The 17,662-nt window shown below is 39.8% G+C and overlaps 1 non-coding gene across 1 annotated transcript; it reads left to right on the forward strand.

Annotated features, from left to right (window-relative positions):
- The first annotated feature begins 435 nt into the window (after window positions 1-435).
- On the forward strand, window positions 436-542 carry LOC123326239. Its single transcript, XR_006540952.1, has one exon. It is a non-coding gene; the product is annotated as a U6 spliceosomal RNA (small nuclear RNA).
- The last annotated feature ends 17,120 nt before the right edge of the window (window positions 543-17,662 follow it).

Here is a 17,662-nt window from a genome sequence, read left to right on the forward strand (position 1 = left end):
AGCACTGATATAGTGAAATATATATATTGTTAGAGATTTTATTTATTAAAAAAAAGATTTTATTTATTCATTTGAGAGACAGAGAGTGGGGGAGGAGCAGAGGGAAGGGGAGAAGCAGACTGTGCTGAGCACAGAACCTGACATGGGGCTTGATCCCATGAGCCTGAGATCATGACCTGAGCTGAAACCAAGAGTCAGATGCTCAACTGACTGAACCACCCAGGTGCCCCTGAAATACACATTTTATTATAAAATACATTCCCTTCATTTCTCTTTTATGTTGAAGTTGGGGCCTTCATTGTTTATTATATGTGTAAATGATTTATTGTACTAATGAATTTTATCTCAGGATAATAAAGGAGATGTTATAAAGTATTTGTATTTGTAAAAGAGGGATAACCCTATTAGAACTACTGCCTTCAAAGAAAAACTGTCGTGCTCGCTTCGGCAGCACACATACTAAAATTGGAACCATACAGAGAAGATTAGCATGGCCCCTGCGCAAGGATGACATGCAAATTCGTGAAGCGTTCCATATTTTTAATAAACCACAAATTAAAAACAACAACAACAAAGAAAAACTGTCTTCCTGATCACATGGTGTTAATGACACCTCAGGCACGAATGAACGGTCCTCCATTTTATGTAATTATGTATGCAGTTGTGTCTACGTATTGAATAACTATGAGATGCAAGGAAATGCCTCTATGGTGTGTACCAGGGCAAATCACAGTGTTCTTTCCATTTGCTGGTCAACACTTTGAGCTTGAGTAAGCAGATTAAAATGAACTCTCAGGAATCAAATTTCCCAGTCTGAATGAGAAGCCAAAGCTGAGGATAAAGCAAGGAAAAGAAAGATGTTAGATCTCCAGAAGCCAGGCAGAAATAATGATAAGGCCAATTAGGGGCGCCTGGGTGGCTCAGTTATTAAGCGTCTGCCTTTGGCTCAGGTCATGGTCCCAGGGTTCTGGGATCGAGCCCCACATCAGGCTCTCTGCTAGGCAGGAAACCTGCTTCTCCTTCTCCCACTGCCCCCTGCTTGTGTTCCCTCTCTTGCTGTCTCTCTTTCTGTCAAATAAATAAATAAAATCTTTAAAAAAAATGATAAGGCCAGTTAACATTATTGAAGCTTATGTCCTAGGGTTTTATCTTACATATTAAATATTATGTCATTTAATCTTTACATAAACTCCATGAAACAGGTACTATTGTTATTATTCGTAGGTACATGTGAAGAAACCAAAACTCAAAGAATGTGAATGATCTCCTCAATGACACACTGCTGAGAAGTGGCAGAGACTCAGGTCTGTCTGACACCATAGCGTAAGCTCATAACTACTACATCAGATGGAGAACACAACCTTAACTGGAGAATAGGAAAACCTTTACCCACAACTGGGGAAATGGAAAGAAGGTGAATGAAAAGAGCACCGACTTGGCATTCAGGAAACCCAAGATCAGGCTCCGTTTTTGCCACTGAATTGACCTTGGATATGTCCATTTCTTCCAGATTGCCCAATTTGTTGGCATATACTTTTTCATAATATTCTCTTATAATTGTTTGTATTTCTGTGGTGTTTGTTGTGATCTCTCCTCTTTCATTGTGATTTTATATATTTGGGTCCTTTCTCTTTTCTTTTTGATAAGTCTGGCTAAGGGTTTATCAATTTTATTAATTCTTCCAAAGAACCAGCTCTTAGTTTCATGGGTTTATTCTACTGTTGTTTTGTTGTTATTGTTTGTTTCTATATAATTTATTTCCACTCTAATCTTTATTATTTCCCTTCTTCCGTTGGCTTTAGGCTTTATTTGCTGCTTTTCTAACTCCTTTAGGAGTAACATTAGGTTGTATAGTTGAGACTTTTCTTGCTTCTTAAGGTTTGCCTGTATTGCTATGTACTTCCCTCTGCATCCCAAAGGTTCTGGACCATTGTGTTTTCATTTTCATTTGCTTCCATGTAATTTTTATTTCTTCTTTAAATTATTTCTTCTTTAATTAACCCATTCATTCTTTAATAGGATGTTCTTTAACCTCCGTGTATTTGTGGTCTTTCCAAATTTTTTCTTGTGGTTGACTTCATAGTGTTGCGCTCTGAAAATATGCATGGTATGATCTCAATCTTTTTGTACTTGTTGAGGCCTGATTTGTGACCCAGTATGTGATCTATTCTGGAGAATTTTCCATGTGCACTCGAAAAGAATGTGTATTTTCTGCTTTAGGATGAAATGTTCTGAATATATCTATTAAGTCCATCTGGTCCAGTGTGTCATTCAAAGCCATTGTTTCCTTGTTGATTTTCTGCTTAGATGACCTGTCCTTTGCTAGAAGCGGGGTGTTAGTGTCCCCTACCATCATTGTATTATTATCAGTGAGTTTCTTTATGTTTGTTATTAATTGATTTATATATTTGGGTGCTCCCAAGTTGGGGGCATAAAAATTTACAATTTCTAGATTTTCTTGTTGGATAGACATCTTTATTATGATATAGTGCCTTTTTTTTTAATCTCTTGTTACAGTCTTTGTTTTAAAATTTTGTTTGTCTGATATAAGTATGGCTACCCTGGCTTTCTTTTGACATCCATTAGCATAGATAAATGGTTCTCCATTGCTTCATTTTCAATCTACAGGTGAGTTTAGGTCTAAAATGAATCTCTTGTGCGCAGCATATAGATAGGTCTTGTTTTTTTTTATCCATTCTGATACCCTATGTCTTTTGATTGGAGCATTTAGTCCACTTACATTCAGGGTGATTACTGTTAGATATGAATTTAGTGATATTGTATTACCTGTAAAGTTGTTATTTTTGGAGATTTTCTCTGTTCCTTTCTAGTCTTTGTTGCTTTTGGCCTTTCTTTCCCACTCAAAGAGCCCCCTTTAATATTTCTTGCAGGCCTGGTTTAGTGGTCATGAGCTCTTTTAGTTTTTGTTAGTCTGGGAAGCTCTTTATCTCTCCTATTCTGAATGACAGCCTTGCTCGTTAAAGTATTCTTGGCTACATATTTTTTCCCACTGAATAGATATTTTTCCAAAGAATACATGCAGATAGCCAATAGATACATGAAAAGATACTCAACATCACTAATCATCAGGGAAATGCAAATCAAAACCACATGAAATATTACCTTATATATCAGAATAGCTAAAAATCAAAAACACAAGAAATAGCAAGTGTTGGTGAGGATGTGGAGGAAAAGGAATGCTAGTGCACTGGCTGGTGAGAATACAAGTTGGTGCAGCCACTGTGAAAAACAGTATGGAGGCTCCTCAAAAAATTAAAAGTTGGGGTGCCTGGCTGGCTCAGTTGGAGGAGCATGCAACTGTTGATCTCGGGGTTCTGAATTCAAGCCCTTTGTGGGGTAAAGAGATTACATAAATTAAAAAAAAAAACAGTTTTGGGGCGCCTGGGTGGCTCAGTCGTTAAGCGTCTGCCTTCGGCTCAGGTCATGATCCCAGGGTCCTGGGATCGAGCCCCGCATCGGGCTCCCTGCTCCGCAGGAAGCCTGCTTCTCCCTCTCCCACTCCCCCTGCTTGTGTTGCCTCTCTCGCTGTCTCTCTATCTGTCAGATAAATAAATAAATAAATAAAAAAACAAAAAAAAAAACAGTTTTTAAAAATTAAAAATAAAGGGGCACCTGGGTGGCTCAGTCAGTTAAGCATCCAACTCTTGGTTTTGGCTCAGGTCATGATCTCATAGGTCGTGAGATGGAGCACCAGGTTAGGCTCCATGCTCAGCAGGGAGTCTGCTTGAAGATTCTCTCCCTCTGCCCCTTCCCCCACTCTTGTGCTCTCTCCCTCTCTCAAATGAATAAATAAAATATTTTAAAAAATTATTTTTAAAAAGATTTATTTATTCATTTGAGAGAGACAGAGAGCGCACAAGCGGAAGGAGATGCAGAGGGAGAGGGAGAAGCAGACTCCCTGCTGAGCTGGGAGCCCGACATGGTATTTGATCCCAGGACCCTGAGATCATGACCTGAGCTGAAGGTAGATGCTTAAGTACTGAGCCACCCTGGCACCCCATAAATAAATCTTTAAAAAAAATTAAAAATAAAAATACCATATGATTCAGTAATTCCACTACTGGGTATTTACCCAAAGAAAATGGAGACACTAATTCAAATGCAGCATTTTTACAATAGCCGAGATATGGAAGTGATGCAGACTGGCTGGTTCCAAGGACCCAGAGGGAGGCCTGCAAGACAAGCTAAGAGGATTCTTGGCTTTCGGCAAGATAGAAATCAAATGCAAACTGAGAGGAAGTGAGAGCAGAATCTATTGAAGACACAGAGAGAGTAAAGATACAGACAGCATCAGGAGACGTGAAAAGGAAAGAAGAGTGAGTCTTCTTCTTTGTTGGAGTCTGGGGTTTTTATTGAGGATTGTGGTCCAGTGCAAGCATCTTCTCAGTCACCCAGGAACAAAGATGAGTGTTTAGCTGTCCTTCATAAGTCACTCATGCCCTGAAGCCAGGGGTCTTGGTGAGTCAGTGGTCTTGGAAAATGTTCATGATCACCCTACCTGGTCACTGCTTAGGTATTACCTATTGTGCTGAAAGAATCCACAGAAATCATTAACTCCAAGGAGGATATACATTATCTGTTCTGTAGGGCATGTGTAAGGTGAAGGTGTAGGTCCTAGCAAGAATAGAAGGTCCTAGCAAGAATAGAAGAAAAAAAGCAATTTTTCATGGAGTCCCTTTAGTTTTCTTGTATCAGAAGCCAATATTCACCCTAGATCAGTGGATAAAGAAGATGTGGTATATATACACAATGGAATATTACTTAACCATAAAAAAAATGAAATCTTGCCATTTACAACAACATGGACGGATCTAGAGAGTATAATGCTAAGTGAGATTAAGTCAATCAGAGAAAGACTAATATCATATGACTTTACTCATATGTGGAATTTAAGAAACAAAACAAATGAATAAAGGAAAAAGAGACAAACAAAAAAGCCAGACTCTTAAATACAGAAAATAAACTGGTGGTTGCCAGAGGGGAGTTGGGTGCGGGGATGGGTGAAATAGATAAAAAAGATTAAGAGTAGTACATTTATCTTGATGAGCACTAAGTGAAGTATAGAATTGTTGAATCATTATATTGTACACCTGAAATAATATACCACTGTATATTAATTATACTTCAATTTTTTACACTTGATCTTAACCAAAAGGCTGAGAAGTGATATATACTTCAATTTTTTAAAAGGGAAAAATAAGGGGCCTTATAAGGCCAACAATCTCTATCATTAACCCTAGAATGTGATTTTTTTTATTTACTATTTTGGCTGGTAGTTTAAGAGGCATGGCCTCACCTATTATGATAGTTCTTATCCTTAGGCCAAGGATACCAAATGAGGACATACTGGGGAGTATTCATGAAATCAACCCCAGGGGGGAGTAGAGGAAGCAGAATTAGGCAGAGGAAAAAGTATAACTGTGATACAGTCACAAAAACCCCAGGGAAGCTTTGTAGTTGGAATGACTTTTCTGAGTTGTCTCAAATTGGGGCAAGGGGGCTGGTACTCGCCTTGACTCCTGAATTCATTGATTATAAGATGGCTGACCCTAGAAAGACTTTGGTTAAGTTATCTCACCCAAATTCTCACCCAGAATTGCCAAGGGCAATTTCTGGAGAGGGGCTGAGCTAAGGCTGACGTATGCAAATACTGTTAGCAGCTGAGGAAATGAGTGTTTTAGTCCTACAGGAGGGGAATTGAGCAGTATGCCCCAAAACACAGTGGCTTAAATAAATTAGAAGGTTTTTTCTCTCTCTCTTAACAGTCCACAAGTAGGTGGGTCTGGAAGAAAATGGAATGGTGGTTGCCAGGAGCTGGGGGAAGGAGGGAATGGGGAGGTGTTATTTAATGGGTACAGAGTTTCAGTTTTGCAAGATCAAAAGGGTTCTGGGGATGGATGATGGTGATGGTTGCACAACAATACAATGTACTTAACACCACTGCACTGTACACTCAAAAATAGTTAAGATAGTAAATTTTATGTTGTGCATTTTTTTACCACCAAAAAAAAGAGGCCAATGGGCGGGGCAGAACATTGGTGGCTTTCAGGGTAGTTCAGTTCCTGACAATCAGGGACCCTGATTCCTTCCGTCTCATGGCTCCGCTATCTTCTAAGTAGTTCTTCCCAGACTTTAATATAAATGTAATCACCTGGGCATCTCATTAAACTGCAGACTCTGATGAAGTATATCTGGGGTGGGGCCTATTCCAACAAGTTCAGAGGCTTGATGCTACTAGCCCATGGGCCACACTTAGAGTAATATGATGCTAGGGCGGTGGCTTTGAATGGTCTGAGTTGTGTCGCTGTCAAGCCTGATTTCTGGCTCAACAGACAGGGAAAGAGAGGAAGGGAAGAACAAGCAAATTCCTTTTTTTTTTTTAAGATTTTATTCATTTATTTGAGAGAGAGAGTGAGAGAGAACACAAGAGGGGGGAGGGTCAGAGGGAGAAGCAGACTCCCCGCTGAGCAGGGAGCCCCATCTAGGGCTCGATCCTGGGACTCCGGGATCATGACCCCAGCCGAAGGCAGCCGCTTAACCGACTGAGCCACCCAGGTGCCCAGAACAAGCAAATTCCTTTTAAGCAAGTGGTTTGGAAGCTGCACAAGGCAACGCTGTTTCCATTCCATTGGTGACAGTTTAGTCACGAGGCCACGCCAAGCTATAAATCCATCACTATGGATAATGGGCAAACAGATTTTGGATGATAACTAACAATCTTGCATGCATCTTGTTCTAGGTCAGTTTCTTCATCTTTTAAGTTGAGGTCTTTATTCATCTAATCGTCTGGGGTTCCGTGACACCAAATGTCCTTAATGATATAAATCTGGATTCAATGTTTACTTACGGCTGCTTTCCTGAATTGGAGAGGAAAAGAAATTATTTTGAGACAAAGAAGATTTAAACATGTTGTTTACTACTTGCTTGCTTCTAATGGAAGTGCATTATTAGCCAAACAGGATTGGGTGTGAAGATGCAAAAATGAAGAAACCAGAAACAAGTTGAATTGCTCTCTGGGAGAAAAAAAGAGAGATTTAGGAGTTCAGAGGGAAAATCCCAGGGGCTGTACAGCTAATTGTAACCAGGTGCGGCCTTACAAGTCTGCCTGAGAAAAAAAAGGGCTAGAAGGGAGAAACGATAGCTGGTGTCTGGCAATGAACTTGGGGAGAGAACAGAGCTGGTTAATGGGGATTTTTATTAAATTTTATTGTGTGCTATATGATGTAATCCTCCAATCCATCTTCTCTACAAAATTTTCCCTCTAGTGCCTTGCAGAATGGATTTTCTTTTGAGATATAATGAGAAGTACTGAGTCCTACCCTAAGGATAGCACGCGGCAGGAACAGTGGCTGGCACTGGGTTATAGAATGCAGTGATACTGTCATTTATCTTCAACAATTGCTTTAAAATAAAAAAGAAGAAAACAAAACACACTTGCATGTGCGTGCGCACACACACACACACACACACACACGACGAAGAACAGGCAGGCTTCCGCGCATTCCAGGAGGTTAACTGGAAGATGTGTTTGCTCTGATGACATACTATGAGGGACTCAGTGTCTTCATCCAACACCTGAGGAAAGGCTGAATACTTTTTAAGTTTCCTTCCAACTTGACTCTTCTGTGACTCAAAATCAAATGTGAAACAGAATTTAAGTAAAAACTGAATCAACCATAATTTATCAGTTTGGTGGTACCAAGAAGGCAGACAAAAGCAATGAAGAATTGAGATAATGTAATTTAGTCCAAACAAAACAAAACAAAACACAGAACTAAAATGCATGGAGGATTAAAGATAAAGTGCCTTTCTTGACTTGGAAATCTTTATAATTACATCAATTCTTCACTTGGCGCCTTGAGTTATACTTTTGCTTTTAAAAAAACAAACATCATTCTTCAGTGTGTTTTTGCTCTGACTTTACAAGAGGAAGCATCTTGGGATGAGATTATTACATATACAGAATAGGTAACACATGCACATGGTACAAAAGTTAAAAGGCAACAGGCGGTATACAGGGAAATGTCTCCCTTCATATCTCTCTCCTCTGGCCCTTCCATCCCCTGGAGGCAAGCACCTGTTTCTTGGGTATCCTTGAAGAGATGTTCTCCAGATACATAATAAATAGGAGGCTATAATGAGATCCTTTCTGTCTTAGTTTCAGCTGTATCCTCAAAGGTTAAGAGAAAACAGTAGCTATCACATACACTCACATTCCAAGGAGAGTGCCTACCTGCCAAACAGGACTTACAAAGGCAAGAATCAAAAACTGGCTTTGCAAACCTTGGCCACTCTTCAGGGTATAAAGTCCTGAAGCTGAAGTGGCCAGAGAGGGGGATTTCCTTGGAAAGGACTGTTATTCTTGTGTGTTTTCCTTATGCCCATGGGGGTCAGGAGGATGGTGTTTTCCCTTACACCAAAAAGAAGCCTTCAGGGGCACCAGGGTGAAGGGTGGCTCAGTCGGTTGAGTGTCTGCCTTTCGCTCAGGTCATGGTCTTGGGGTCCTGGGATTGAGCCCCACATCTGGCTCCCTGCTCAGCGGGGAGTCTGCTTCTCCCTCTGCACCCTCCCAACCCCCCACCCCCGCCTCAAGCTTGCTCGCGCGCTCTCTCTCTCAAATAAATAAATAAATAAAATCTTAAAAAAAAAAAAAAGCCTTCAAAGGGACCACTTCTAGGGCTGGGCTAGATAGTATCCCTCAGAGTTTGGGACCTTAATCTATTCCATATGATGGAATGGTATCTGGTGTGTAGCTGGGAGATTTAATGTGAGAAGCTATGGCTGTAGGCCCAAAGAGGCCGAGAATGGAGAGGCTAAGCTTTCCTGGGAGTGAGCTGCATTGACATGAGGATTAAGTGGATTCAGGGGCAAAAAACAGGTTGAAATTGGCTTAAAAACATTACCCAATTGGGCTGCCTGGAGGGATATGAGACCCCGAGAGAGAGAGACAGACAGAGACAGAGAGAGTGTGTCATCCTCAGCCATCCACGGGCCAAGGGTTAGAGGTGTAAGCGGTGTGGCAGAGAAAAGCATGAACCGCACCTCAGGAACTGCAGTTGGAGGTTGCTAGTTGGGGGATCTCTGAGAAAACCGTAGAAGAGATCAAGAATCGGAACCAGAATCTGCTATTCCTAAAAGGCCCCAACCAGAATTACTTTCCCCATCTTTTACTTTTCCCTCTTCAGCTAGAGGAGTTTAGAGAAGCAGGGGAGAGGCAGTGGAAGACCAAGGCTGAGAAACCAAGAAGCTACCCGGCCTGCCTCTTTCCTCAGGCTCAAAGCAGAGCTGAACTCTAATTTACTGAGGCTTGGAATTTCAGTTATTTCGCTGGAGTGGCCAACTTAATTACAGAAATGAAACTGTAATGGGAAATTAAAGTGCTCAGGGGACTTTTAATTTTTTTTCCTAAGGATGACCAAAAGGGTTATGACCTTCCATAAGATTTCCTCCAAGTTTATTTATTTTTATTTTTTAAAGATTTTATTTATTTATTTGAGAGAGAAGGAAAGAGAGCACAAGCTGAGGGAAGAGGCAGGGCAGAGGGAGAAGCAGGCTTCCCGCTGAGCAGGGAGCCCAACGCGGGGCTCGATCCCAGGACCTTGGGACCACGACCTGAGCCGAAGGCAGTTGCTTAACGACTGAGCCACCCAGGTGCCCCAGATTTCCTCCACGTTTAAAGGGATAGTGAAGGGAAAGAATGAAGTTGCTTTTTATTTGTACCTTATTCTGAGCTAACGTTACAAAACCATATATGTGCATACCATATGTTCTACGCTTTCCTTTTTTATCAAAATATAGCTGGGTGCCTGTTCCATATTAGTATATACAGATTTACTGCATTCTTCTAAACAGCTGCATAGTAGACCATTTAAAGGATGTACCATGATTTGTTTTAAATCATTCCCTTTTTGGGTGTTGTCAATATATTAGTAAGTCTTAATCCATAAAGAAAAAATGTACAAAAAAAATTTAAAACACTTTGTTTTGACTATATTTAAATAAACACACTTTTTAAATATTTTATGTGAAAGATATTTCCATTTTAGAGAAACTTTGTAAAAAAGAAGAAAGACCCTCATTGTTAAGTTTTAGAGCAATACACATCACACTTAGTTATCCACTAGATGATTGTCATTAGTGATTGAAAGCTGAAACTGAAAACATTCAATATTAAGCAAAGCAATTACAATTAAATTCATTCTGGAACTTGGCTGAGCCACATAAAAACATTTTCCACCTGTTCCAACTGATAATATTTCAATACTACCTAGGAGGGTAGAAGTAGATCAATTATTTATTTTAAAAATCTCTTTTTGGGGCACCTGGGTGGCTCAGTCGGTTAAGCGTCTGCCTTGCGCTCAAGTCATGATCCCAGGGTCCTGGGATCGAGTCCTGCATGGGGCTCCCTGCTCAGGGGGAGCCTGCTTCTCCCTCTGCCTGCTCTGCTTGCCACTCCCCTTGCTTGTGCATGCTCTCTCTCTCTCTTTGATGAATAAATAAATAAAATCTTTTTTAAAAATCTCTTTTTGTCTGATTAATAAATAATTTTGTGCTTGGAATGTGTTAGACACTGTTCTAAGTTCATTACTAGTGTTAACTCACTTAATCATCGTAACAACCCTAGGAAGTAAGTATTGTCATTACACCCAGGTTACAGGTGAGGAAACCGAGGCCTAGAGAAGCCAAGTAATTTGGCCAAGGGTGCATAGCTAGACAGTGACAGAACAAGGATTTGAACACAGGAAGTCTGGCTCCAGAGTTCTTGATCATGGGCACTACACCATGCTGTCCTCTTGAAGGCTGATTCTAAGTCTATCACATCACTGCAAGGATAAAGACTTATGAAGTGCTCTTTTATTTTTTCACTTTTTAAAAAAATTCAAGTATAAGTAACATACAGTGTTAGGTTAGTTCCAGGTGTACTCTTTAATGATCCAACAATTCCATACATTTCTCAGTGCTCATTATATGGAATGCTTTCGTAAAGCAGAACTAGTTATCAAAGCCATGATCTTCCACACTCTCATCATTAAAGAAAATTGATGGGGGCGCCTGGGTGGCTCAGTCGTTAAGCAACTGCCTTCGGCTCAGGTCATGGTCCCAGGGTCCTGGGATCGAGCCCCGCATCGGGCTTTCTGCTCCGCGGGAAGCCTGCTTCTCCCTCTCCCACTCCCCCCTGCTTGTGTTCCCTCTCTTGCTGTGTCTCTCTCTGTCAAATAAATAAATAAAATCTTAAAAAAAAAAAAAAAACTTTCTTAAAAAAAAAAAAGAAAATTGATGATGAGTGCACACACTACCCAGAGGATACCATTCTGGCATTGTGGGTAAGAGAGATACAACATGCCCCCTGCTCTTGAAGGGAGTTAATCTAATTCGCCTGTTGGGTCCAAGGAGATTGCCAGAGGCAGGATTCTATGGAGTTAGCAGGTCAGTTCCCAGGAAAAAATTAGGAAACCTGATCATTAAATCCAAATGCAGGAAGATAAGAGAAAGCCAGAAAGCAAATTCAATTAGCTTGGGACTGGAGGAAAGCTAATATGTGAGATGTGCAAAGCAGACTAAAGGAAAGAGATCTTGAATCCTTACCTGAGTGAAGAGTTCAGGTGGTGGCCACAGTTACCAGTGGTCTCTGGTGTGGGTGTGAGTGTGGTAGAAGAGTCAAAGAGTTAAAAAGTTAAACCCGTGTGGAGAGGGTAATGTTTACCCAACTTATATTTGGGAAATCAAGGCTCCAACCTACTCGAGAGAGTACTTTTTTAAATAGTACACTCTAGAAATTTATAGACATGACTGGCTGATCTTGATAAGCACGCAGCCAAGAAAAACCTAAGGCGGGAAGGGAAGACTGAGATGCCTAGAGAGGCCAGGCTGGTGACCCTAAATGACTGTAACAGGTCCTGGGCAGCCAAGTGAAGGGTGCTTCTTCCCTTCTGACGCCAGTCACAGCCCCTCTGGGGGCAGCAGTCCATGATTTTGTTGTGGAACTATTTCATGCCAACAGTCCTTGCGTACTCAGAAAGCAGCCCCTGCAGGGAAAAGCGGTACTCGCTGAAAGGCAAAATAGCTGAAAGAGAAGTTACAGAAACACACTGGTTCTTTTCTTTATAGATTCTAAGGGGAAGTCGGCCACGTGAGGGTTGACGGGTCTCCCACAAAGCATGTGTTTATGACAAAGGCAGAGACAGCTGGATTGTAGGTTCCTCCAAGTACTTTGTTCCCTCAGGGTGTAAACAGGCCTCATACTTATTTTCAGAGACAGAAAGGAAGGAGGGTAGCTAAAGAAAGTGGGTCAGACCACAACCAGTTTTAGGTGGGATGGGGTGGGGCAGGAACCCCAGGAAATAGAGCAGGCGGCGACAGCTGTGAGGAGTAGAGGAAGGAGAGCCGAATCCCTAGGGAGCCTGCTGAAAGCAAGAAAGAGACTCTGAGGGAGGTGGCCTAGAAATGGGAATGGAGCCTTTTGACAGCCTTGCCCATGGGCTTCTGGGATAGGGCCCAATGATAACATTTTGAAAGCAACCACTTGGGAGAAAATATGAAACTCTGCCTGACTGAATAAAATTAGTTAAATAAAAATCATGATAGTGTAGCTGGTGTGAGTGTTTAGGTTATTTGGTTTGATTTGCCCAAGTTGACTCTCCAAAGGCTGCCACCATTTGGCATGAAATCATATTCCACTTTTCTTCAGCGGGTAATACTTGCAGCCAAGTAAGAAATTGCACTAGAATAGCTTCATTTATTTTCTCTATTTAAGAGGCAGTTTGTCCTAAATTGATTTTCTTCCTCTGCTATATATCTAAATTTTGGCCTTCATCTTATCATGCCCAAAATAAGCTTCTAAAAATAAAGTAATGAAAAGTTCTAAAGAGGAAAAGAAAGAAGGTGACAAAATGTGTTAGCTCTACAAGTAAGAGATCTTGAGACCTGTAATCTAAAAAGTTTAGACTTGTACATTCAATGCTTTATTCCTACTTCATTGGGTTCTGTCTGTTTCAAAAACTCTATACACAAATTTCAGGAATATAAGAGTATACGCCCACCATAGTGATTTTCTTCCATATACAGCAATTTGGAGAAACAACAGTTTTATTATTTCAGAGGCAGCCAAGAAAGAACTCTGGGCAATGGATGATGTCAGAAACATAGTTCTTGATTTTGGAAATGTATTAATTTCCTCTATCATGCATCTAACAAATGATAGAGGCCCAAACTAGACTAAAAATTTCTAGTAAGAAAGAAGGTATTTGCAGGTTTTATCAGTGAGAAGAATACACTGGACCTCTAGGTAATGATTAATTATGTATAAGAGGTTTGCCTAGTAAATCCTCTGCCTCAGAATTATCCAGAAGGTTTTATCCAAACTCCTTGTTAGGTCACTTCAAGGCACAGTGCAGTTTATTAAGTAATGCTAGTTTTCTAAAAAGAAGTTGAATACAATGTAATGGACTACCAAATTACTTAATATATGTGGAGCTGTCTTTTAAAAATGATCCTGTTGAAAGGGGCCGTGCATTGTTACCAAAAGCCCCTCCAACTATAATTAAAAATAAAACTTTAAAAGATCATTGTTGAAATAAATAATTTGGTAATTCCCTTCTGAAAATAAGTTTAATCAATGCCTTTTTACTTGCTTAGCAAAATCATTATTACAAATAAATTATGCTCAAAATAAGCATATCGTATTAAAATGTAGACTATTTCTTAAGGATCTTTTTTTTTTCTTGGATAAATTTACCCTCTCTGACAAAAAGATTCCAGAATGTGGCAGGTGGGTGGTGCATATAGTCTTACAGCCTAAGCAAAGCAAACTTAGGAACAGATTTTAAAAAATAGATTAAGTGTTTTCTAAGCTACTGCTTGCCTACACTAGCCAGCTGAAGGCTTTAAATAATTTAATCCCTACGACAACTGTGAGCTCCAACTGGAAGCCTTAAACAAGGACTGGATTCACTGAGGACTCCAACAGGTGCAGTCTAATAGTGCTTCCCTAAATCTGCTATTGATCTATGTCTGGGCACGTGCAGGACACTATATTCTTAAATTCTACAGGACACTCATTAAATTAATCCAAATGCCTCTTGTTTTGTCCCATCTTCCACTATCATATTACCTAAGACATTCATCTATTTTTTTTCCAAAGAGATACTTAGCACATGAGTTTGTTTTCAATGTTGCTTTTCTAAGCAAAGACCTCTTAACACAGGGGCAGCAAATTAACTATAAATTACTTTCTTCCTATTGTTACTGTTCTTTCTATCCAACTAACTTTTCTGTATTAGCATTTACTGAGTGCTGTTAGAATTACTCAGATTTTTTCCTTTTACACATTTATAAGATGTATAGTAATGTATTTGTTGCTTATATATTCAAATATATTTACAGAGAAAATTCACACATTCCCTTTATATAATCAAACTGAGATAACTCTTCCTATCGAGTTAAACTGAAAAACCAAAAAAAGAAAAGACCACTATCATGCCCTCAGTAAGCGACATATTATGACATTATAATAAGATCTTTGCCAGGCATTCAGTAAAAAGAATTTTAAAAGCCAATAGTTATCTGGATATCCACGTGCAAAATAATGAAGTTGGATTCTGTACCGATACCATATGTAAAAATTAACTCAAAATGGATTCAAGACCTAAATGTAAGACCTGAAACTACAAATCTTCTAGGAGAAAACAAAGGGGAAAAACTGCAGGATATTGGATTTGGCAATGATTTCTTGGATATGATACCAAAGCATAGGCTACAAAGCAAATATAGACAAATGGGACTACATCAAACTGTGCAACTTCCGTGCATCAAAGGAATCAATAAACAGAGTGAAAAAGCAACCTATAGAGAGGGAGAAAATATTTGCAAATCATGTATCTTATGAGGTTAATATCCAGAATATATAAGGAACTGTTTTGGTTTTTTTTTAGATTTTATTTATTTATTCATAAGAGAGAGAGAGAGAGAGAGAGGCAGGCTCCCCGCCGAGCAGGGAGCCCGATGCGGGACTCAATCCCAGGACCCTGGGATCATGACCCGAGCCAAAGGCAGACGCCCAACCATCTGAGCCACCCAGGCACCCTATAAGGAACTGTTACAACTCAACAACCAAAAAAACCCAGATAATCTGATTAAAAATGGGCAAAGGACTTGAATAGAGATTTCTCCAAAAAAGATATACAAATAGCCAGCAAATATATGAACAGGTACTTAACATTACTAATCCTAAGAGTCATGCAAATCAAAACCACAGTGGGATACGGCCACTATCAAAACAAAAAATAACAAGTGTTGGTGAGAATGTGGAGAAATTGGAAGCCTTGTGCACTGTTGATTGGAATGTAAAATGGTGTAGTCACAGTATGGAGATTCCTTAATAAATCAAAAATAGAATTACCAAGGGGCGCCTGGGTGGCTCAGTTGCTTAAGCATCCGACTCTTGATCTCAGCTCAGTTCTTGATCTTGGGGTCGTGAGTTCAAGCCCTGCAGTGGGCTCCACCCTCTGCATTAAGAGGGCCTAAACTCTCTTAAAAAAAAAAAAAAGAATTACCATATGACCCAGCAATACCACTTCTGGGAATTCACAAGAATCCAAAGCAGGATCTCAAGGTGATACTTGCACACTCACCTTCAGTGAAGCATTATTCACAGTAGCCAAGAGGTGGAAGCAACCCAAATGTCCATCAATGGATAAATGGATAAAGAAAATGTGATATATACACACAACAGAATATTACACAGCTTTAAAGAAGAAGAAGGAAATTCTGTGATATACTACAACGTGGATGAACCTCAAGGACATTATACCAGTGAAATAAGCCAGTCACAAAAGGACAAATGTTTTATGATTCCACTTATAAGAGGTACCTAAGGTATTCAAAATCTAACAGCAGGAAGTAGAACAGTGGTTATCAAGGGCTGGGGAAAAAGTAAGGGAGCAATTAGGGTTTAATGGGTGTCATGTTTCAGTTTTGCAAGATGAAAAGCTGTAGATCTGTTGCATAACAATGTGAATATATTTAACTTAAAATATATATTTTAAATATATATTTAGAATATACACTTAAAAATGGTTGAGGTAGGGGAGGGGGGCACCTGGCTGTCTCAGTTGGTGGAGCGTGTGACTCTTGGTCTCGGGGTTGTGAGTTCAAGCCCCAATGCTGGGTGTAGAGATTAATTAAAATTAAATCTTTAAAAAATGATAGAGGTGGTACATTTAATTTACTATATTTTTTGCCACAGTGAAATAAATAAATATCAAGGTAGGGAAACCCAATAGCTCAAAATTCTTCCTCTAACACTTTTCTCCTCTCCCACTCCAAGGTTAATAGAATTATTTTTCCCAACTTTTTATTTTGTAAAATTTAAAAACCAGAGGGGTGCCTGGCTGGTTCAGTCAATGGAGCATGTGACTGACTCTTGATCTCGGGGTTGTAAGTTTGAAATCCATGTTGGGTGTAGAGATTACTTAAAAATAAAATCTTTTAAAAAAATTTAAAAACCAGAAAACTTATAAGAATTGTAAATATGAATACTCATCCTAGATTCATTTAATTGTCGACATTTTGCCAAATATGCTCTCTCTCTCTCTCTCTCTGTGTCTCTCTCTTCCCACATATACACATATATATAACACATACACATCTATACATACACACATATGCAGATATAAGTATTTGCTAAATTATTTACAGGTTAGTGACAGACTTCATGACACTTCTAAATATTTCACCCTGTATCTCCTAAGAACAAGGATATCTTCTTCATAATCATAATATAATTATTACACTTGTTAAAGAAAAAGTTATTCATGGGGCGCCTGGGTGGCTCAGTCAGTTAAGTAGCTGCCTTCGGCTCGGGTCGTGATCCCAGGGTCCTGGGATCGAGCCCCGCATCGGGCTCCCTGCTCAGCGGGAAGCCTGTTTCTCCCTCTGCCTGCCACTTCCCCTGCTTGTGCTCTCTCTCTCTGTCAAATAAATAAATAAAATATTTTTTAAAAAAAGAAAAAATTATTCATGACACCTGTTCAAGATGATAAGGCAGAACTACTACAGTGGGATTTTGTGATATGGGAGAGGGATTGAGCTCAACTCCAACAAAGACAAATGGGAATTTATAAGGAAGAATCAGGGTGAATGTCAGTTGATGGAAAATTGTTAAAATGAAACAACAGAGAGATTGTGGCTAAACCCAATGATGGGGGTACCTGACTGGCTCAGCTGGTAGAAAATGCAACCCTTGATCTCAGGGTCATAAGTCTGAGCCCCATGTTGGGTATAGAGATTACTTAATAAAATATAAATAAAATAAATAAACTTAATAATGGGATTCTTGTTGAAGGCAGGCCAGGGTGATAAGATATGGAAGGTAAGGGATGACGAATTTAATCAGAAATCAAGAGTGGCCAGATGGATGGGAGATTTTCCATATACTGACCCAGCAGGACTCTTGCTAAAACTATACTTGATGTGCCAAGGACAGAGCCCAAGGTCAGGGGCATAGTCAGAAAGAGGACTCAGAGGAGCCTGACTCAAGTTCAGTCAAAAGAGAGAATCTTTGTCATATTTGGGAAATTTAACATGGATGCAATATTATTATCTACCATACAGTCTATATTCAAATGTCCCAAATTGTCCCAAT

This window comes from Neomonachus schauinslandi, chromosome 11 (assembly GCF_002201575.2).
Source record: "Neomonachus schauinslandi chromosome 11, ASM220157v2, whole genome shotgun sequence".
Lineage (NCBI taxonomy): Eukaryota > Metazoa > Chordata > Mammalia > Carnivora > Phocidae > Neomonachus > Neomonachus schauinslandi.